The 22030-nt window shown below is 47.2% G+C and overlaps 1 long non-coding RNA gene across 1 annotated transcript; it reads right to left on the reverse strand.

Moving 5' to 3' along the window:
* Positions 1–827: 827 nt before the first annotated feature.
* On the reverse strand, positions 828–18465 carry LOC112633681. Its single transcript, XR_003121569.1, has 3 exons — positions 18326–18465; positions 14943–15153; positions 828–1060 (listed from the first exon to the last, which is right to left on the reverse strand). It is a non-coding gene; the product is annotated as an uncharacterized LOC112633681 (long non-coding RNA).
* Between the last annotated feature and the right edge of the window lie 3565 nt (positions 18466–22030).

A 22030-nucleotide genomic window follows, 5' to 3' on the forward strand; every position in this document is an offset into this window, starting at 1 on the left:
AGTTTTATTTGGATCACAATTCTGAGAACTGAGAAGTTCAAGATTGGGCATGTGATGAGGGCCTCAGGCTGCTTCCACCCATGGTGGAAGGCGAAGGGAAGCTGGTGTGTATAGAGACCACACGGAGAGAGAGAAAACAAAAGAGGCAGAGGGAGATACCAGGTTTTTCCAACAAGCAGCCTTTGCAGGGGCTAGTAAAGTAATAACTCACTCCTGAGGGAGGGTATTGACCTATTCGTAAGGGATCTTCCCCATGACCCAAACACTTCTCATGAGGCCCACCCTCCAACATTGGGGATGAAATTTCAACACGAGTCTTGCAGGGGACAATCATCCAAATGATGGCACCATTTTTTCCTTGAACTAACATCTCAATTCTCATAATGGCCTTATGAGGTAGGCTCTATGGTTATCTAATGTTGACTGTTAGTATCTCCATTTATCAGGTGGATAAACCAAGGCTCATGGAGGCTAACCAATTTGCTCACAAGCAAGTGGCTTAGCCACCATTTATTTATTTGTTTGTTTGTTTATTTATTTATTGAGATGGAATGTCACTCTGTCACCCAGGCTGGGGTGCAGTGGCGCGATCTTGGCTCACTGCAACCTCTGCCTCCCAGGTTCAAGCGATTCTCCTGCCTCAGCCTCCCAGGTAGGTGGGATTACCATGTCTGGCTAATTTTTGTATTTTTAGTAGAGACGGGATTTCACCATGCTGTCCAGGCTGCTCTAGAACTCCTGACCTCAGGTGATCCACCCGCCCATGCCTCCCAAAGTGCTGGGGTTACAGGCGTGAGTCGCGTGGCCACCATTTAAACCCCACTCTATTTGGCTGCAAAACTCAAATCTTTCCAGTGCACCAGGAGGACTCAGGGATCCACTTAACTGAGGGAAACAAAGATATCAACATGTTTAGCTGTTGATTCACATCATGAGTTTGAAGAGGAGCTGGTGTGGCCAACAATGTGGATTGATGTCAGCAGGGACCAGTCAACTGGATCTGTGGTCTCTGAATGCTCCCTTAGTTCCAACCAACTTCTCAGGAATGCATGAGCATTCTCTGGACAGAGAAGCAAGTGGCTCGGGGTGAATACCCTCAGCTCTGAATCCTGAGAAAATCTCTTCCCAAGGAGTTGGTGCAAGGTACCACGTTTACAGAAAACCTCTCTGAGGGCCTTCAGTGGGCTACAAAAGCCCACCCACTTTGAATCCTCACAGGAGGCTCACAGCTGGTAGATATGATAGATCATCCTTCCCACACCCATAATAGAGACTGGAAAACCTTCCAGGGTAGGAACAAATCCAAGGCCATTAGAAAGAGGCAGAGCCAGGACTTGAACCCAAGTCTGTCAGATTCCTAATTTAGGCCTCTTTCTTCTAGTCCCACATTAAAGAAGCTAGAGGACTAAACTAGGAGGACCAGTGGTCATTCCACCTGTGGCATCAATAAAAAAGGTACCATTGTCCAAGGGCTGTGCTAAACACTTGGTGTGGTACGTTAATTCAATTTTTAATACACTACAAAATAGAAATGGTTATTAAACCCACTTATTAGATTAAAGAACTAAGGGCCTATATTACTTTTCTATTGCTGCTGAAACAAATTAACATATGCTACGTGACTTTAAAATATTAGGAGCTTATTCTATTACAGTTCTGAGGGTCAGAGGTCTGAAATGGGTCTCACTGGGCTGGAGTGAAGGTGTCAGAAAGGCTGTTATCCCTCTGGAGAACAGAGGAAAATCAGTTCCCTCCCTTTTCCAGCTTCTAGAGGCTGCCCTCATTCCTTACCTCTTGGACCCCTTCTCCATCTTCAAAGCCAGCATTTTCAGGCTGAGTCTTCCTCAAGCTGCCATCTCCATGGTTCTCTCTCTCTTCTGCCTCCCTCTTCCACTTTCGAGGACCCTTGTGGTTCCACTGGGCTTATCCATATAATCCAGGATAATCTCCCCCATTTTAAGGTCAACTGCTGTGCAGACTTAATTTCACCTGCAATCTTAATACTCCTTTGCCACTAAACCTAACATAGTCACAGGTCCACACAGGGCATCTAGAGTGAGCCTCTGATGGTAATGAGTTTTCTGTCCTCCGTGGAGTCAGTGAAGATGGAGCTCAGGAAGACAGGCATCCAAGCCAGTCCTTGGAGACAGGGTGGGTTGGGGGTTAAAACCTGCCTCTGTTGGGCGTCAGGGAAAAAGCAAACTGTAGGATAAGTATGTCCAAACCCTCCCCAACTCATCACATCTCTGGATCTCCCCATGCCATATACTTCTTGCTCCCACCACTTGGAAATTTTCCCTGACCCCCAGTACAGCTGGGTCTTTTATGCTCTGTGGCTTTTCGTGTGCTGTTCCAGTCTCCATGATTTTCCCATTGTTTCACACTAGGGAGCATTGGTGGTTTGGTGGCAGAATTCTCACCACCCATTATTTCAGACTAATAACTCCATCTTATCTTCCAGGTCTCCTCTGCCATGCAAGTGGGACTTGACTCCTTTTAGCCCCATTCTTCCCTTCCCTCTCACTTCTGAGGTTGCTGGTTATTAACACAGATATTTTAACACACACACAGTTCCACTTGGGTTAAGAAAGGCTGTCATTACACTAGAAATTTCTGGTGTGATTCTAAAAAAAAAAGGAACATTCTTTAAACGTAATCTTTTAACTAGTATCCACTTTAGGCTCAGAAAATGTAAGCTACCTATGGCCTGACAAAGACAAGTACAACCTATTCCTGTCTCAAAATGTTTCTAAAATTAGAGTGAACATTGTGTTAACCGCCACAGTTAAAATCAAAATGATGGATTTCTCTTCTGAAATCAATCCTAAAATGTTTCCTCTCCTGGCAGTCAGAAAACTCATTCACCATTTGTACTATTATGATCCTTGTAATCACTTTTCAAAATTGCATTGTGACTACCCTTCACTCCATAAGGATTATGGTGGCCTTGGAGAAAAGAGAAATGCTGACCTCACACAGAGTCACTTCCTGTCTCGGCTCTAAGACCTTTAGATGCTTCCTGTAAGGAGCAAGCCAATCAGAGCAGAGCTGGGCTGAAACCTCCCAACTAAAGGAAGACTTTGTTAGCAGAGGAATGTTGACAGTTCTGATGAATCAACATAGCAAATGTCTAATGTTTTCAGTCATAGGAATGTCAAAGAGATACATCTAACTGGTGGATGCTTCCATTCAGAGCTGAGCTAAATAATTCTGAGCACTGGAATGCTGAAAAAAAAAAAAAAAAAAGAATGCCTTTCATTTAACAGCTGAGAAATTTAAAATATTAATCCATTTATAATGTTCTTCCCCCACCTTGATTTTGAGGTCAGGGCACCTCCCCTTGATAATGGATTCATGACTTTAGGCAAATTGCTTCCTTTGTCCAGGCCTCAGCATTCTCCTCCCCAAAAGTGGGAATCACAGGCATTGCTGCACCGGGACATTGAGACTATTCAAGGAGATAATATAAGTGCAAGTTTTGGCATAAAGAAAGCAGCCATGAACGTTTCCTTCTTGGCCAAGACATTCACGTCCCACTCCCATCCCCACTGTGCTCAGCCAGCACTTGGCTCTCTAAGGGATAGGAGGAAACATGTCAGAGTGGGCCAGTCACTAGAAGTTAGTGATTGTCCTGAGTTTTGCTTTAATCTGTGCTGCCAACCAGCTGTGTGAGCTTGAGAAAATTGTTTCAAACTCTCTGAACATCATTTTTCTATAAAACGTGCAAAGAAATCCACCTCACCTAGGAGAGCTGTGAGGAGCAAATAATTTAGCATGTCAAAACGTCTTGAGAACCAGCACAGTCTCCACCCTGAAGAGGTCATGAGGGACCAAAAACAGTGTCATGATCTGCCTTCCAGAAGAACTTAAAAGAGGACAACTCAAAACAGAGCACTCTGAACTTTCTGCAAGAACTCATATCTAATGGTGAGCTTTGGGCTGTATACCAAAGGGAGGGAAAGGGAATATTTAAGAATAGGGCCAGGCGCGGTGGCTCACGCCTGCAATTCCAGCCCTTTGGGAGGCTGAGGAGGGTGGATCACAAGGCCAAGAGATAGAAACCATCCTGGCCAACATGGTGAAGCCTCGTCTCTACTAAAAAAAAATACAAAAATCAGCTGGGTGTGGTGGCACGCGCCTGAAGTCCCAGCTGCTTGGAAGGCTGAGGCAGGAGAATCACTTGAAACCGGGAGGCAGAGAGTTGCAGTGAGCCAAGATCGCACCACTGCACTCCAGCCTGGCGACAGAGTGAGACTCTGTCTCAAAAATAAATAAATAAATAAATAAATAAATAGAGTAGGAATTCAGTACCTTCTTATCATGTGAGGTTTTTGCCCACAGCCTCTTCTGTATGGTCACTCTGGACCCAACCCCAAGTCAGCTCCAGCCCGTTCTAAAGTTCTCCTTGGATGTCAGCATCATCCACATTGACAGTAAGGTTGGTCTTAGCCAAATGCTATATATAGTCAGCTGGGGGCAGGGAACTTAATGTGAAACACGAAAGCTTAATTTCTATTCTGCCCCCAGATTCTTAAATTAGCCTGGGGCAGTTGTTCTCAACTGGGGGTGATTTTTGCCCTTCAGGGGACATTGAGCAATGTCTGGAGACATTTTTGGTTGTCATGTGACTGGGACATGGCTCCTGGCATCTTCAGGGTAGAATCCAAGGATGCTATTCAACATCTACAATGCGCACAACAGTTCCACTCCCCACTACCTGCCACCAACAAAAATTATCCAGCCCAATACGTCAATAGTGTCAAGGCAGAGAAACCCTAGTCAGGGGTGAGGCTCAGTCATTGGTATGTTTAGAAAGCTCTTCAGGTGATTCTAATGAGAGCCACTGGGTTAATCAAACGCTCAACAATTAGCCTTGGGGAATTAGAGTCTTTTAGATGAAGCCTCCATAATCAGCCAGCTGTTATTAAATCATCAATAGCTGTAGCCAAATTAAACCCAGAGTTAAGAGTGCTTCAAGCATTGACTTGTCCATTCCTGCAAGGGCAATCAACCGTCCAGTTTTTCCAGGACTAAGGGAGTTCCCAGGAGGTAGGACTTTCCTGTTTTAAGACTGGAGGAGGTCTGAGAAAACTGGGACAGGTGAGTCACCCTTGCTTCTGCCTCTCTCTTGTTTCCCTCCTTCACTCTCCATCTGTCCATGGTTTATTGTGTTTGTACGATGTGCCATGTCTATGCACACACTTTACCCATATTAGCTCAGGGAATGCTCAGAGCCCTAAAAGTTGGGTATTAAGATCACCAATTCCCAAGAACCCAGGGCTTCAATTACTTGGCCACAGAGGCTGCTCAGATAGTTAAGTGTCTGAGTTAGAACTCAAACCCAGGGCTGCCAACTCCATGGTTCTCACCACTAGATCACACTGCCTATTTCCTTCAGTAACATGATTCACAGCACTCTCTGATGGGGTGACTCAGGGATGCTAAACCCCTTTGGGCAGGAATGCCACATCCCAGTTCTGCAGAATCTCCCCTGTTTCCACTGATCCCATTCCACTGCATTTTACTTTGAGTTCCCAGTCAATTACAAAGAAAAGAATGGGGGCTCTGTAGATGACCTTCAGTCAAAACTAATTAACAAAGTCATCTCAGTACACTGCAATGCTGAAATCTCACAGGTAAATGAGAGAGAAATGAAACGAGGCTGGGTGCGGTGGCTCATGCCTGTAATCCCAGTACTTTGGGAGACTGAGGTGGGCAGATCACCTGAGGTCAGGCATTCAAGACCAGCCTGGCCAACATGGCAAAACCCCATCTCTACTAAAAATACAAAAATTAGCCAGGCATGGTGGTGCACCTGTAGTTCCAGCTACTCAGGAGCCTGAGGCAGGAGAATGGCTTGAACCCAGGAGGCAGAGGTCGCAGTGAGCCAAGATCTCGCCACTGCACTCCAGCCTGGGCGACAGAGTGAGACTCCAAATCAAAAAAAGAAAAAAAAAAAAAAAAAGGAAACTTACTGCTCCATTCTAGTCTCTCTGCATATCACATCTGTATTCCATAAAGTACAGATGATCATCTCCATGGTACAGAGAAGGGAATCGAGGCCAGAGAGGTGAATGCCAAGGCCATCTTCCCAGTAGGTGGCAAATCTGGTGTTAGAAGCCATGTCCGTTTACTCCAATGCCCATGCTTTTAGCATTTCATTCCATGCCATGTGGGGAAGCCTGACTTCTTGTTGATTTAACAGCCCAATGTGGGTAAAGCGCCCCTAACAAATCCCAGAAGATTGTCTCGAGGAGGCATTCATGCAGTGCAAACAGCATTACACGTGTCCTGGGCTTTGTAGCACCGTTTCAGATATTGACGAGGCCCATTAAAGAATTCTGAGAGAACAGGCTGCCTTAAGTGGAGCGGGTACTGAGTTCAGAATGCCTGGTGCAGTAATACACGGCATGGCGCCCTGCCATTCCAGGCAGAGGCCACGTGGAAGTCCGCCTGCACGCTCGTGCACGCACACCCGCAACCTCGGCAGACCTCCACCACCCACCCCTCTCCACGCGTGCCCACTGAGGTGTGAAGCCCACAGTGCCCTGTGCATTTCTACGAAATGATATTTTATTAAATAAACAAACTGGAGCCGTTCCCAGAGATTTATGAACAGTTCCTCAAGTCTCACTTGTTCGACCCACTGCGGATTTATGGCCCTGCATTAACCTCGTGAGCGCTCATAACGTTTACTAAGATAATGTTGGCAGGAGGGAGAAGGGATTTTTACAGCCGAGTAATAATTAGGAAATGCAGGGAGGACCGGGGAACCTGTTTATTGGTTACGTCGGGTGCATGGACAACGATGGGACTGTAGATTCTGCGCAGGTTTCTCTGGCGGAAATCAATTCCTTCCCTCTCGAGCCGGTTTTACCTCCACGGCTTGTCTGAAACCTGGTTTCCACTTTTAGAGAATGTGTTATCAGCGTGGTCAGGCCTCAGTCTTCAAAAGAGAAGGAGGGCAGTTGCCCAGGTGACCCCCGGTGCAAACTCGCCCCAGGTGCACTATTCAGATAGCGGCACCTGAAGTGCACCGTTAGAACCCGGAGGGAGGTGACATCCCCTGGAAACAGGTCAGTTCCCGGGGGTGAAGCATTGCTTCCTCCTCGGAGTGGGAGCCATTGGTTCTTCAGCCTCTTTCCTGACAACAGGTTTGCTTGGGGAAAAGAGAGAAAGCATTGTGGCATTGATGTTTAAGAGGAGTTGAAGAAGAGGAAGCTTGCAAAATGGTCATAAAATATGAGGGGGACCAGGCACGGTGGCTCACACCTGTAATCCCAGCACTTTGGGAGCCCAAGTGGGCAGATCACTTGAACTCAGGAGTTCAAGCTGGCCTGGGCAACACAGCAAGATCTCGTCTCTACAATTTTTTTTTTTAATTAGTCAGGCATGGTGGCACGCGCCAGTGGTCCCAGCTACTGGGGAGGCTGAGGTGGGAGAATCACTTGAGCCTGGGAGGTCAAGGCCATGACTGCACCACTGCACTCCAGCCTGGGCAACAGAGTGAGACCCCGTTGTGAAAAAGAAAAAAGAAACTATGAGGGGCATAAATAATAAAGACATATTAGTAACAAGAATGACAAAAATCTGGCTGCATATAGAAGCCATGGTGGGTGGGTGTCAGGGGGAGAATTTAAAAGTACCAGTTCCTGGACCTAACCAATTAAAGCAGACCCTGGGTGGGGGGGTAGGGAAGGGCATTGTGTTTTCACAAACTCCCCAAGAATACTGATGCACAGAGAGGCTGAGAGCAGCGAGTGGTCGCTATAAACTGCTTTCCGATCTGTATGGCCCGGCTGCTCGCAGGGTGGGCTGCAAGTCAGCAATCATGGGCCTCACCTGGGAGCTGGCTGGAATGCAGAATCTCAGGCCCTGCCCCAGCCTTACTGAATCAGCACCAGCATCCCAGCAAGCTCCTCTGGGATTCACCTGAGTGTTCGAACTTGAGAAGCGCGGTAATGCGGCATTTGACTCTCAGAAATGCTACCTCTCCCCACAGTAGGTAGAGGAGCCACTCCCTCTGCTTTCCCATTTTACAGGGGGAACAAAAAATCAAGGTTCAGGGAAGTTTAGTCACTTGCCCGAGATCACACAGAGCCAGGACCGCCCAGACACCACATCTTCCTCTGCATCTCACACTCACACAGCCACTGCTGGGGGAAATCTGGGCACCGTGGCAGGTGCAAGGGAGGTGCTTGTGGGCTGGAGCTAAAAATGAGAGATGGAAGAGGGGCGCCCTAGGGAAGGGGATCAGTGAGTAGTTGTCAATTAGTCACCCGGCCTTCCGCAGCTGGCAGAGTGGGGCCCTGTCTAGGCTGCCACCTCCGCCTCCCACCGCCTCTGCCCTCTCTGCTTTCCCCTTCCAGAGCCTCCTTGAGATCTGAAACTCAAACAAGGGGGCATGAATAATGTAGCGCGATTGCTCCTCTCGTCTCTCCTCAATCCTCAGAGGGTGAGCGAGGCTCCTTGTCTGCCTCATTAGTGGCCGTTCAACCATTTGATTTCAGTAACAGTGTGCCTTCCTCGGAATTTTCATACTTATTTGCGTCACCGGAGTCAACACTGAATTTTTGAATCCACATGAAATTTTAATGGGGTGATCTGCATACAGCATGGTCCTGGCTGGGGCTCCAACAACGGGCTAGGAGAAGAACAGCCTGATCTGATGATGGGCTGATCACAGACACGCGGGTGGGAGCCTAGTTCACTCCCAGTCTGGAGCCCAGATTGGGGCACGGGGTGAGAGGGAGGGTCCCCAAGGGCTGAGAGGGTCCTACCAGCTAAACTCCCTGCAGCCAAGATTAGCAGCTACCAGTTTCAGGTGAATGGTTAAGGACTCCACTCTGGAGCCTGTAAGCCCTGAGGTCAAAATCCAGCTTTACCACTTCCTGGCTGTGTGACCTAGGGTAAATTGCTTTACCACTCTGAGCCTGTTTGCTTATCTGTGAAATGAGGATTATAACAGAGTTGTTGCTGCAGGGCTTAAAGAGGTAATCCAAGTAAATCCCTTAGCCCAGTGTTTGGCACGTGATAAGCAGTTAATGCTTAGTAGATACGATGATGATACCTAATGTTTAATAGATATGACAATGTGATGATGATGATAATGATGATGTTTTCCTCCGTCTTTCACCCCACACACATGACTAGAACTGTGTAGTTTGCAAAACATATTCACGTCTTTTTGTTTTTTTCATCTGTACTTTGGATTTGGTAGACTGATCTCAGCTGATTCCAGCTTTACCTCTTACACACTACAGGAGTTAGAAGAAGTTAACTTCATCTCCTTGATCCTCAGTTTTCTCGCCTATGTAATGGGGAGACTACACCCTACCCTGTAGGACTCTTCATCAGGATTCAATAGGGAAACGTCTGTAAAATGCTTCGCCTTGTGCCTCACACGGGGCAGGCACCGTACACAGGATGATGTTCTTAATTCCAAGCACACGTTTTGTTCACATTTTGCATCTCTGAATTCAGGGTCCATCTGCCATTGTGAGAGCATCTTAAATCCTCGAACTATAATAATATTATTTCCATACAGGGTATTTATTTATCCAGTGCTTGTTCGTGTTCCAGGCATGTGCTAAAAGCTGCATGAGAGCTGTAATAGTTCACGCAATTCTTGCAACAACACAGAAAGTAGGTGTTTTTTTCTAAATGCGCTTTGAGGATGGGGAAATGGTGCCTCCAAGAGATGGTGGTTCCTCCCCTGGGTTCCACAGCTGGTTTGCATTACAAAATTCCTGTTCTTAGGAGCTGTACTCTGGCGGGTCTGTCCCATCCCCCCATCCCGTGTGAACAGCTAAGGAGAGGAAGGACCAGGAAGAGTGGCATGGCCAGTAAGTGGCAGAGCTGGAACTGGACCCCAAGTCCATAGGATGACAAATGCTGGGCTCTTTCTGCTAGGACCCACCATGGCTAGCAGGTGGATGGGCAGCATGATCTTTCTATTACGTGGCTCTGGTGCAGTCCAGGACAACCTTGCCTGAGCTTGGAAACTGGCTCTCATTCCCAGGTGTCTTGCAAGTATCTCTGAGCCTCACTTTCTTCTCCTGTAACATGAAGGAGGTGAAAATACCAACCTCTCAGAAGTATTGTGAGGATTAAACAGAGCAATGCATAGAAATAGTTTCTGCCAGCCATGGAGGCACCCCAAATGTGAGTGATTGATCAGGACAGAGAAAGGCAGGGGCGCTGGGAGCTGGGAGGAGCTGCAGCACAGGATCTTGAAACTGAAAAGAGCCACCAAGGGGTCTCCATCCCTTCCTAGTACTGGCCTTCCTCCTGTGGGATGCTCAGTGAGGACAGTCTTCCCTCCCCACCTGACACACAGATGGGAGTGAAATGAAACACAGCCCCTACCCCACCCGCTGCTGCCCAGGATTTCTCACCCAGGGTAATGAAATGGAAGGAATTTCTGCTGAGAATGGTGATTACTAACCTGCCAAGATGAGTGAGAAAAATCAATTCAGAGAATGCAGGAGAGAAGGGACTCTACTGAATGGGGGAGGTATGGGAGAGAGGAGAGGGTGGGAGGGACAGAAAGAGAGAGACCTGGGAGAAAAGAGAGAAAGAGGGAAAAAAAGAGAGAAAGAGGGAGAAGGTGAGCTGCACATCTATTCATCGAGGACGAACTTCAGGGAGATTCAGCCTCAATCCCTCTCTCACAGTTTCTGTCTTCAGTGATCAGACAAGGACAGCAGGAAAGTGGGTTGCAGAGGCAAACACACGCCATTCAGCAGAGATTCAGTAGGTCTGTGTTTGGGGTTGCCAACAATTCTGTATTTCTAACCAGCTCCTGGGGATGCTGAGCCTCTGGTCTGGGAACTTGACTGGGAGTATCAAGGCTGAAGACGGAAATCATCAACTTGCCCATTGGTAAATTGATATCACAAATGTTTCACAAGTGTGTGCTATGTGTTTTAAACTGGTGAGCCAAGCACTTACTAAACACACAGTAGGCTTTGTTGAATGTTACTGGAGAGAAGTCTTTTTTTTTTTTTTTTTTTTTTTTTTGAGACGGAGTCTTGCTCTGTCGCCCAGGCTGGACTGCAGTGGCGCAATCTCGGCTCACTGCAAGCTCCGCCTCCCGGGTTCACACCATTCTCCTGCCTCAGCCTCCCGAGTAGCTGGGACTACAGGCGCCCGCCACTGCGCCCGGCTAATTTTTTCTATTTTTAGTAGAGACGGGGTTTCACCATGGTCTCAATCTCCTGACCTTGTGATCCGCCCGCCTCGGCCTCCCAAAGTGCTGGGATTACAGGCGTGAGCCACCGCGCCCGGCCTAGAGAGAAGTCTTTAGTTATTCATTGTTTAATTGAGGTGAAATTCACATTACATAAAATTAACGACTTTAAAGTACCCAATTCAATAGCATTAGTTCATTCACAGTGTTGTGCAACCATAGCTCTGTCTAGTTCCAAAACATTGTCATTACCTCCAAAGAACACCTCATACCATCAGTAGCCATTCCCTTTTCTATTTTTTTTTTTTTTTAAGGCAGAGGCTCGCTCTGTTGCCAGACTGGAGTGCAGTGGTGCGATCTCGGCTCACTGCAAGCTCCACCTCCTCGGTTCATGCCATTCTCCTGCCTCAGCCTCCCGAGTAGCTGGGACTACAGGCGCACACAACCACGCCCAGCTGACTTGTATTTTTCAGTAGAGATGGGGTTTCACCATGTTAGCCAGGATAGTCCCCATCTCCTGACCTTGTGATCTGCCCACCTTGGCCTCCCAAAGTGCTGGGATTACAGGCGTGAGCCACTGCACCTTGCCACAATTCCCTTTTCACTCTTTCTCCCAGCTCCAGCAACCACTAATCTACTTTCCGTCTCTATGGATTTACCTATTCTGGATATTTCATACAAATAGAATCGTACGTAGTATGTGACCTTTTGTGTTGAGTTTCTTTCACTTAGAGTCAGACATGTACCTGCACACGGATGTTCATAGCAGCATTGTTCACAATAGCCAAAAGGTGAAAACAACTCAAATGTCCATTAGCAGATGAATGGACAAGCAAAATGTGGTATACAATGGAATATTATTCAGCCATAAAGAATGAAGAAGTACTGATCCACGCTGTGGCATGGAATAGCTCTGAAAATGTTACACTAAGTAAATACTTTTTAAAATGCTGTTTCTTGCCGTCGTGGCTGTCGCCATGATCCTGACTACCTCGACTCAAGTGTGGTCACCTTTCATTCCAAACAAATGTCAGCTGAGCAGCCACCATGGGCAGGATGCTGGACACTCCAGGAATATAGGTCAGTTAGACCACAACTGCCACCTTGGGTCCTTACTGACTTGCTCCATGGCCTTAGGTGAGTCCCTTCCCCTCTCTAAACCTCAGACTTCTAATCTGTGGAATGGGATTCCAGATTTCTTACCAGGTTGGCACAAGCGTTAGGTCAAGGTGAGGTCTCTGAGTAAGCCACTGAACTGGACAAGTGTCAGTCACTGCTATGGTCTGAATGTGTTCTCCCAAAAGTCATGTATTGAAATTCTTACCCCCAGTATGATGCCGTTAGGAGGTGGGACCTGTGGGAGTGATTAGGTCATGAGGGTGGAGCCCTCATGAGTAGAATTAGTGCCCTCATTAAAGAAACCTCACTGGACTTCCCAGCACCCTTTCCACCATGCGAGGATACAGCAAGAAGTTGGTAGTCTGCAACCTGGAAGAAAACCTCCATTGGAATCAACTCTGCTGGCCCTGATGTAGGACTTTCAGCCTCCAGAACTGTGAGAAATAAATTCCTGCTGTTTATGAGCCATCCAGTCAATGCTCCTTTGTTATAAGCAGCCCGAACAGACTGAGACAGTTGCTGTCACTGTGAGTTGTACAAGGTAAGAGGGACCTCAGGACCTACCATCGTCCTCAGAGTTTGGGAGTCAGAACCTGAATGTGTGGAAAGAGAATTAGCAGTCCAAGGAGAGCACTGGCCAGAGTAGGGATCCCAGAGAGTGACTGCTGTTATGTAAAATCCATGCCCATGGCCCACTGGGCACATCTAATCCAGCGCTGACTCCCTCGCAGACTTTGGCTGGACCCTAGAACTCATCCAGCCCAACTTCCTCATGCCACAGGTGAAGAATCAGAGACCGTAGGGAGAGAAGTGACTTGCCCACAGTCTATCAGATAAATTTCCTTTCATCTGTTACTGACTTCCAGGGAAGATGGTGGACTGAACACACTCCTTTAATACATTTCCTTCCCTAAAATACAATACTATTATAATAAAGGATTTGTTTTAAAGGCATAAACTCATAAGGACAAGGAGAATGGAGGAAAAGATAACAGTTACGAGGTTTGGAAATGGGAAGGTGAGTAGGCGATGGTGGTAACTGACTTAGCAGATCCAACATGGCTAAGAAGTGGGGATGGTGAGGGACCAACCCAGTTTGCACCCGTTCGTTATGTCATTCAATTATCTTTCATTTGTCAGTTTCTCTGTTCAGGCCCAGGATGAAGATGAATGGGACTCTCCAGACCATGCTGCCCGGTGGTGCGTGATCTTCTGGTGGCAACAGGGAAGCAAACGAGGCAACATCTGGAGGCCTGTAATGCAGACATGCAGTTGGCCCTCCATATTCTTGGATTCTGCATTCGTGGATTCAACCAACGACACACTGAAAATAATCAGAGGAAAAAAAGAATGGTTGCAGGCCAGGCGCAGTAGATCATGCCTGTAATCCCAGCACTTTGGGAGGTTGGAGGGGGAGGATCACTTGAGGCCAGGAGTTGGAGACCAGCCTGGCCTAACATAGAGAGACACCACCTACGTTAAAAAATAAAATTAAAAAAAATACTTGAGAGCTTATTGGAAGAGGTCAAAAAGCAATTCACCTGAATCTTGTAAGGCAACGCAATCTATAGGCCCTTAGTTTTCTGTTTCTCTATTATATTTAAGGATTCTCACTCATTCACTCAATGTAACATAAGAAGATGTAACATAATAAGTATTTTCAGCCAGGCACAGTGGCTCACACCTATAATCCCAGCACTTTGGGAGGCCGAGGCAGGAGAATTGCTTGAGCTCAGGAATTTGAGATCAGCCTAGGCAACAAAGCAAGATCCGGCCTCTCCAAAAAAATTTTAAAATAAGCTGGGTGTGGTGGTGCATGCCTACAGTTCTAACACCTCAGGAGGCTGAGTGGGAGAACTCCTGGAGCCCAGGAGGTGGAGGATGTAGTGAGCTATAATGGAGCCACTGAACCTCAGCCTGAGTGACACAGACAGACGCTGTCTCAAAAAAAAAAAAAAAAAAAAAGAATGGTTGTGCTGAACATGTACAGACTTATTTTCTTGTCATTACTCCCTAAACAATAGAATATAACAAGTATTTACATAGTATTTATGTTATATTAGGTATTAGAAGTATTCTAGAAATTATTTAAAGCATACAGGTGGATTGTATAGGTTATCTGCAAATACTATGTCATTTTGTATCAGTGACTTGAGGATTCGTGGAGTTTGGTATCCACAGGGCGTCCTGGAATGAATCCCTCATGGGTAACCAGGGATGACTGTACATAAGGTACCAAGAGGAAACGCCAAACTCTCTTTGGAGGGATAAAAGGTAAAGGGTGCAAGGACAGAGGAGTTTGAGTTTGAGTTGGTTATGGAAGAAGGGCCAAGAAAGAGGAGGGAGGACTCCCAAGAACAGGAAGAGCTCATGGGAAGACAAGGAGCAAAGATATAAAACTTTCAGAGCATTCCAGGTCCCTTAGAGACACCCTCAGGTACAGATCTTGAAGGACCCTATAAGTCAGAACACAGAGTACTAGGGAACCATTGAAAGGTTTTGAGCAGTGAAGTGACAAACGTCCAGAAAGATCACTCTGACTGGGGTGGACCAGAGGAGTCTTTAGAGCTCCCACTTACATCTCTTAACCTTTCTCCATCCCTCCTTCCACAAGCTTTAACTGAGCGCCTACCATGTGCATAGCCCATTCTAGGTGCCTGAGACTACCGTGTGCATAGTCCCATACTAGGAGCCAGGTATGTGCACACAAGTGCATGGCATGATCAGCCGTGAGCAGTAGTAATTGGGCCCCGTCTGCATCTGCTGTCTCCTGTTGCTTGGAAAACACTTCCCACTGAGCTTCAAATGTGCACCTGCTGGCCCTCACACTCACATAAAAGTCTCTGAAAAAAAAATTGATTATATTCATTCTCTTAACCTCACCCCAACCCGAACATAAATCGTCTCTGTTTATAACACTTCTGGCATTTTGTGCATTTTGCCGAGTGACATAAAATGACAATAAATTTAGGCCCCACCAGCAGAAAAGTACCTAAAATGCCACATGTCACTAATATTGACAGGTTCTAAAAGTAAAACTTGGAAATGGTTCAGGCGACATAAATTAAAATAAAAATATATACTTTGTCCTTGAGAGAGAATCAGCTAAAATTAAACCTCGGTGTGGGTGGGATGTCCAGGAATATGAAGGAAGGAAACATCAGGGATGCATGGTTCAGAACAGAGTCCCAGAATGGGAGGCCAAGAAGGACCCAGAGAAAATTCAAGCTAGGACCTTGATGGAAAAAAGAAGGACTGCTCTTAAACCTGCACTGTCCCATACTGTAGTCGCTACCTTTATGTGAGCATTTAAATATAAATCTAAATACAATAAAAATTCAGCTTCTCAGTTGCACTAACCACATTTCAAGTGCTGGGTAGCTACCCGAGGCTACCGAGCACTTGAGTAGGACGGCAGATTAGAGATCACAGAAAGTTCTATTGGACAGCTCTGTCTAGGAGCAGAGCATCCCTGCCACCCTGCAGAGTGACTGACACCTGAGTCTCCTCTCCTTCCTCCCAGCCTTCTCTCCTCCACTTCCTCCTCTCTTCCTCGGTCTCCTCTCTTCTCTTTCTCTTTCCCTCACTCCTCTTTTCTCTCTTCTCTCTCCCTTCTTTTCTTTCTCCCTTCTCTTCTTTCTCCCTTCTCTTCTTTCTCCCTTCTCTTCTTTCTCTCCCCTCCCCTCTCTCACTTTCTCTCTCTCCTCTCTTTCTCCTCTTTCTTTTCTCCCCTGTCTTCTCTCTCTCTACCCTTCTCCTCTTGTCTCTATTTTTTAAGTTTTACTCTAAGTTCAGGGCTACATGTGCAGTTTTATTACGTAGGTATACCTGTGTCATGGGGGTTTGTTGTACCGATTATTTTATCACCCAGGTATGAAGCCCAGGACCCATTAGTTATTTTTCCTGATCCTCTCCCTCCTCCCATCCTCCACCCTCCGATAAGCCCCAGTGTGTGTTGTTCCCCTCTATGTGTCCATGTATTCTCGTCATTTAGCTCCCACTTATAAATGAGAATGTGCAGTATTTCGTTTTCCATTCCCGTGTTACGTTTGCTAAGGATAATTAATGGCTTCCAGCTCCATCCATGTTCCTGCAAAGGACATGATCTTTTCTCTTTCTCTCTCTCTCTTCTTCTCTCTTTTTCCTTTCTCTTCTCTCTTTCCCTTTTCTCTCTCCTCTCTCTTTCTTTCTTTCTCTCTTTCTTCCCTCTACTCTTTTCTGTCCCCTTCTGGCCCCATCTTTCTCCTCTCTTCTCTGTCTCTTTCCCTTTTTCTCTCTCTCTTTCTCCATGACTGTTTGCCTCCCCCAAATTGTCTTTTTCTTTGCCTCTTTCTCTCTTCTCTTTCCCTTCCATTTTATATGCATTGCTAAAACGTAAATACATGGAATTCAGAAGGCAGCGCAGGATTTGGAAACCAGGGTTCCAAAGCCCTGCTTGACCATTCTGCAGCTGTGAGGTTTCAGCAAGTGACTCCAGCAGGCTTGTCATCCTCTACACTGGTAATGATGGGGACAATAATCCCTACTGTGCTTGGCCGTTGAATTACATCACCTGTTCAGTGGCACGCAGTAGGTGCTCAGTGGATGCAACTTTCTTCTTTCTTCTCCTTGATCACAAAGCTTCAGAGGCTCACAAAAATCTACCAGAATTTTCTCAGCCTCTTAAGCTCAGAACAGGAGCCTCACCATATTTTCCATCTTTCATCTCTGACTTTAACCCACTCAATCTTCTTCCACGTTCCAAACATTCCACACACTTTCCGACCACCAGGCCTTTGCACATGCTATGTGCCCAGCCTAGGATGCCCCTTTCCCCTTTGGCCTGCCTTAGCCTGCTTCCCTCAGTGGAGAATTCGGCTCAGAGGTCACCACAGCCTCTTCGTCCTCTGCAGCTACTAACACAGGACAGGTTAAGAACCCAATAAAGATAGAAGATGTAGACAGAACCCCAGAGAAATTAGAGAGCTGGTCAGGCTCATTTCAGGCAGACTGAAACCTGATCTCAATCTCTGGCTAAGACGACATATTTCATACATTCAATCAACAGTTTTGGGCATCTACTGTTTGCATACTCCTGCCACAGCTGGATGCAGAGATGCATCAGGCACGTTCCTTTCTGGAGGAATCACAGCCCAGTGGGGAAAGAGACCCTCCCCAGTGCAGTTACTAGACAGCGTGGTAAGTTCTGGAATACAGGTGGGTGAAGGTGTCCTGGTCGCACAAAAGGGGGCTAGCAGTCCACTTGAGGAAGCTATGGGGACTTCAGAAAATGCCCCAAGGGCAGAGCATTTGGTGCGGCGGGAGGTGAGGTTGCCACAAAGCAGCTGGCTTTTGTGGTAGGGACATTCCAGGACAGGTGACAAGACAGGAGCGGAGGAGGCGTGTGAGAGCCAAAGGAGTCCAGGGACACGAGCTTTTCAGTGGGACTGAGCTTAGCTAGGAAGAGGGGACTAGAAGGAAGTCAGGTCAGGAGGGTGAATGGGGCTAGACCACCGCGAGGAGTCACACAGGTTGGCTAAGGAGCTGGGACTTGACCCTGAGTGCAGCCAAGAGTCCCGGAAAGGGTTAAAGCAAGAGAGACCCGTGACCATAGAGGCGGTTTAGAAATCCGACTGCTCTGGGCCGGCCCTATGGTGGGGGGCAGTGTGGTGTCCAGCCCAGAATGGAGGTGGGGGCCGAAATAAGGCAGGGGTGGCCCTGGTGCAGAGAGAGATGGGGAGGGGTGGAGAGAGTGGCCAAGATGGAGCGAGTCCCATCTCCGGCCTCGCCCTTCCCCCTTTGGCGGCGGCTGCCTCGGGCGTCTAACTACATCCCCCTCCCCAACCCTTTCCCTCCCCACCCCCTCCCTGCCTTCTGGCTGCACAATTTGTGAAGAACATTATGTAAATAAGCTTTATGCAAATCTAGCCTCTCCCCCTGCTCGCTCGCTGGACTCCTGAACCCTAATTAACTTGCCAAAGCCTAATGTTGCCGTCCCCTCTATACCGGCCCAGCCCCCCAGCCCGCTCCCCGAACCAAGAAATCCGTCTTCAGAAGCAAGCGCGGTCTAATCGCTCCCTCATTTGAATGTGCGGGCTGTCACCCACACCGTTAGCCCGCAGGAGAAGGCGGCCTTTCAACCCCTGACACTTGTGCTTCCTATGCGCCTCCAAAATAAATGCCTCCCTTTCTTCGCACCAACCCCTCCCGCCTTATTTTTGCTCGCTTCTAGACCCAGAAACAGCCTGGGGAAAGTTGATGCAATCTCTCATTATCTTCAAGTCTTTCGTCCACCACTCAGCATCGCCCTCCTCTCCCCGACCTCAAGGTCAGGGATCTAATACCCTCTCCCCTCCCTCTCTCTCAACCGCTCAGGAAAGGAGCAAGGCCTGGGCGCGGTGGCTCAAGCCTGCAATCCCGCACTTTGGGAGGCTCAGGCGGGCAGATCACCTGAGGTCAGGAGTTCAGACCGGCCTGGCCAAAAAGGTGCAACCCTATCTTTATTAAAACAAACAAACAAACAAACAAACAAACAGGAGGCTAAGGCAGGAGAATTGCTGGAACCGGGGAGAAGGAGGTTGCAGTGAGCCGAGATCGCGCCCACTGAACTCCAGCCTGGGTGGAAAAGGAAAGAGAGAAGGAAAGGAGAGAGAGAGAGAGAAAAAAAGAAAGGAGGGAGGGAGGAGGCAGGGAGCGGGGGTCGGGGGGGGAGAGAGAGAGAGAGAGAGAGAGAGAAAGAAAGAAAGGAGGGAGGGAGGGAGAGAGGAGGGAGGGAGAGAAAGGAGGGAGGAAGAGAAAGGAAGGAAGGAGAGAGAGAAAGACAGGAAGGAAGGAAGGAGAGAGAGGAAGGAAAGGAGGGAGGGAGGGAGAGAAAGGAGGGAGGAAGAGAGAGAAAGGAAGGAAGGAGGGAGAGAGAAAGACAGGAAGGAAGGAAGGAAGGAGAGAGAGAGGAAGGAAGGGAGGGAGGGAGAAAGAAGGGAGGGAGGGAGGGATCGGTGTTTCCTGAAATCAGAGCAGCAAGGATGTATTCAGCTCCTGCTCCCTGCAAGGCACTGTTTGTGTGCCTACCCCCTAAATGAAGGGATGTTGTTGACCTAGAAGAGACTCCAGGAACATCTCTTCCAGCCTCCTTGGGTCTTTTTAAAGACAGGGTCTTGCTCTGTCACCCAGGCTAGGGTGCAGTGGTATAATCACAGTTCACTGCAGCCTTGAATTCCCGGGCTCAAACAATCCTCCAGCCCCAGCCTCCTGACTACTACAGGTGCACACATGCCACCATACCCAGCTATTTTTTTTCAATTATTTTTTTAGAGAGCTTTGTTTCCAAGGCTGGTATCAAATTCTTGGCTTCAGGTAACCCTCCTGTGTTGGCCTCCTGAGTAGCTGTGACTACAGGCATGCACCACCATCCCTGGCTAATTTTTAAAACAAAATTTTATAGAGACAGAGGTCTCACTATGTTACTGAGGCTGGTCTCAAACTCCTGGCCTCAAGCGATCCTCCTTGTCTGGGCCTCTCAAAGTGTTGCGATTATAGGCATGACCCACCACGCCAGGCCTTTCTTTTTTTTTGTCATTGTTGAGACAGGCTCTTACTCAATTGCCCAGGCTGGAACACAGTGGTGCAATCTCGCCAGCCCTTGACTTTTTTTTTTTTTTTTTTTTTTTGAGACAGAGTCTCGCGCTGTAGCCCAGTGGCACAATCTCAGTTCATTGCAACCTCTGCCTCCCTGATTCAAGTGATTCTCCTGACTTCACCTCCTGAAGAGCTGGTACTACAGGCACGCACCACCACGCCCAGCTAATTTTTGTATTTTTGGTAGAGACAGGGTTTCAGCGTGTTGGCCAAGCTGGTCTTGAACTCCCGACCTCAGGTGATCAGCCCGCCACGGCCTCCCAAATTCCTGGGATTACAGGCGTGAGCCGCCGCGCCGGCCCAGCCTTGATTTTAAAGATAGTTGAACCCATGTTCCACCACCAATGATGCATCCGAGGTCATGCAGCAGGGATGGGCTGGAAGGCAGCCTCCTAGTCCCCCACACGGCCTGGGCCTTTCTGCTTAACATTCCTCATTCGAAACAGCACAGCCTAAAGTAGCTGAGCTGTTCTGGCAGCCTTGTGCATACTCCCTTCGCGTGCAGAACAAAGTAAAGTAACGACTTTCCCTGGAAACAGGAAGAATTGTGTTGTCAGACGATTCCTGCTGCTGCAGCAAATTCCCTGGATGCGGCTCCCAAAGCAGAGATGGGAGAGGGGGTGGCTGCCTCTGGAATCTGGGGGCAGAGCAGGCAAGGTGTCTAGGACTCGGCATTGTAAATGGGTTTTTGAAAGACACAAATGTCGGACATTTGCTGGTGTGATAACAAGCAGGGTCGTCATTCCTTTATTCGTTCACTTATTCAGCCATCATTTATTCAGGAAATATTTATTGTCCGTAGTGCCTGGGCCAGAGTGAATCCCAAAATATATTTCTGCCCACAGAACCTGGTAACCCACTTGTCACTGGTTACAAGAAACCAAGATCACCATATGCAAACAGCCGTCTGACACCACGTCTTTCCTGATGGCCAAATCTCCTCCCTCCTCCCCCAGCAACCTGGCATCTGAATAAATAAAGGATCTACATTTGGAAATCCCCATCATCATCTTGTTCCTTCATTTTCATTTCCACAAAGAAGTGATATATGTCTGCGCTTAGTCCTGAGGAGGACAGTTCATCCTGAAAGACAGTTTATCCTGGAGGAGAGGATCTGGAGTCACGCATGGGTTCAAATCTATAAGCTTTGGCAAGGCACAACTTTCAAAGCCTTTTTATTCTCATCTGTAAAAGGGGTATCACAACCATGCCTAGCTCTCAGTTTGAAGGGGGATTAAATGAGGAAATAGGAAAATGTAGAAAATATCACCCTCTTTCTGAGACAAAAGCCTGTTCACAGAACCTCTATTGAAGCCATCAATTTCTCATTGAGGTTTCAAAAACAAGGATAGAAAGCCAGAATTCTTGTAAGTTTTTGGTGAGGATTTTGTTACAGCGGAGATGTCACTGAAGACGGTTTTAGAAAGCACTTTGATCTGGTCACTTTACCTCTCTGAGCCTCAATTTTCTCAGTGCTAAAATGGGAATAATAAAATTAGCCACCTCAAAGGGTTATAGGAAGGAATTAATTAGGGAGGTCTTAGTACTGTGTGAGTTACATAGTTACGGCTCTGTGAATCTCAAAGAACATAGACACATCAATTATACTAGGCAATGGGGAATTTTTTGAACATCAATTAATTAATTAAAAGTTAGTTTCCCAGTTTCTCTATTAAGAAAAGGTTGTTTTTTTTTCTTTTTTCCAAGACTTATGAAGGGTGATTTAAACAGAAATCTTAGATTATGTCTTTATTTCTATTTGGAAAGATAAAACAAAAACAACACATTTTAGTGATCATGGAAATTACATGAGTTTGCTTATTCCAATAGAAGGCAAATCATTATCTCTGAGATTTAGCATTCAGTGAGCCTGTATATCCTGAGGTCCTAAACGCTCAGCTTAGGTAAACAGAGGGTATAGTCTGACCATATCCTCTATGGATGTACTTAAGGATCTATTCACATACTCAATGGTAAATGCTAGGATATACATGGTATACTTTATAATTTTATGTAATGATTACAGAGCCTTCCCACAATGCCCATCCATCCCCTCTGCTTTGAAATGCTATCATGCGGACAACAGAATGGCAGCCACTACAGATG

Source organism: Theropithecus gelada, chromosome 10 (genome assembly GCF_003255815.1).
Source record: "Theropithecus gelada isolate Dixy chromosome 10, Tgel_1.0, whole genome shotgun sequence".
Lineage (NCBI taxonomy): Eukaryota > Metazoa > Chordata > Mammalia > Primates > Cercopithecidae > Theropithecus > Theropithecus gelada.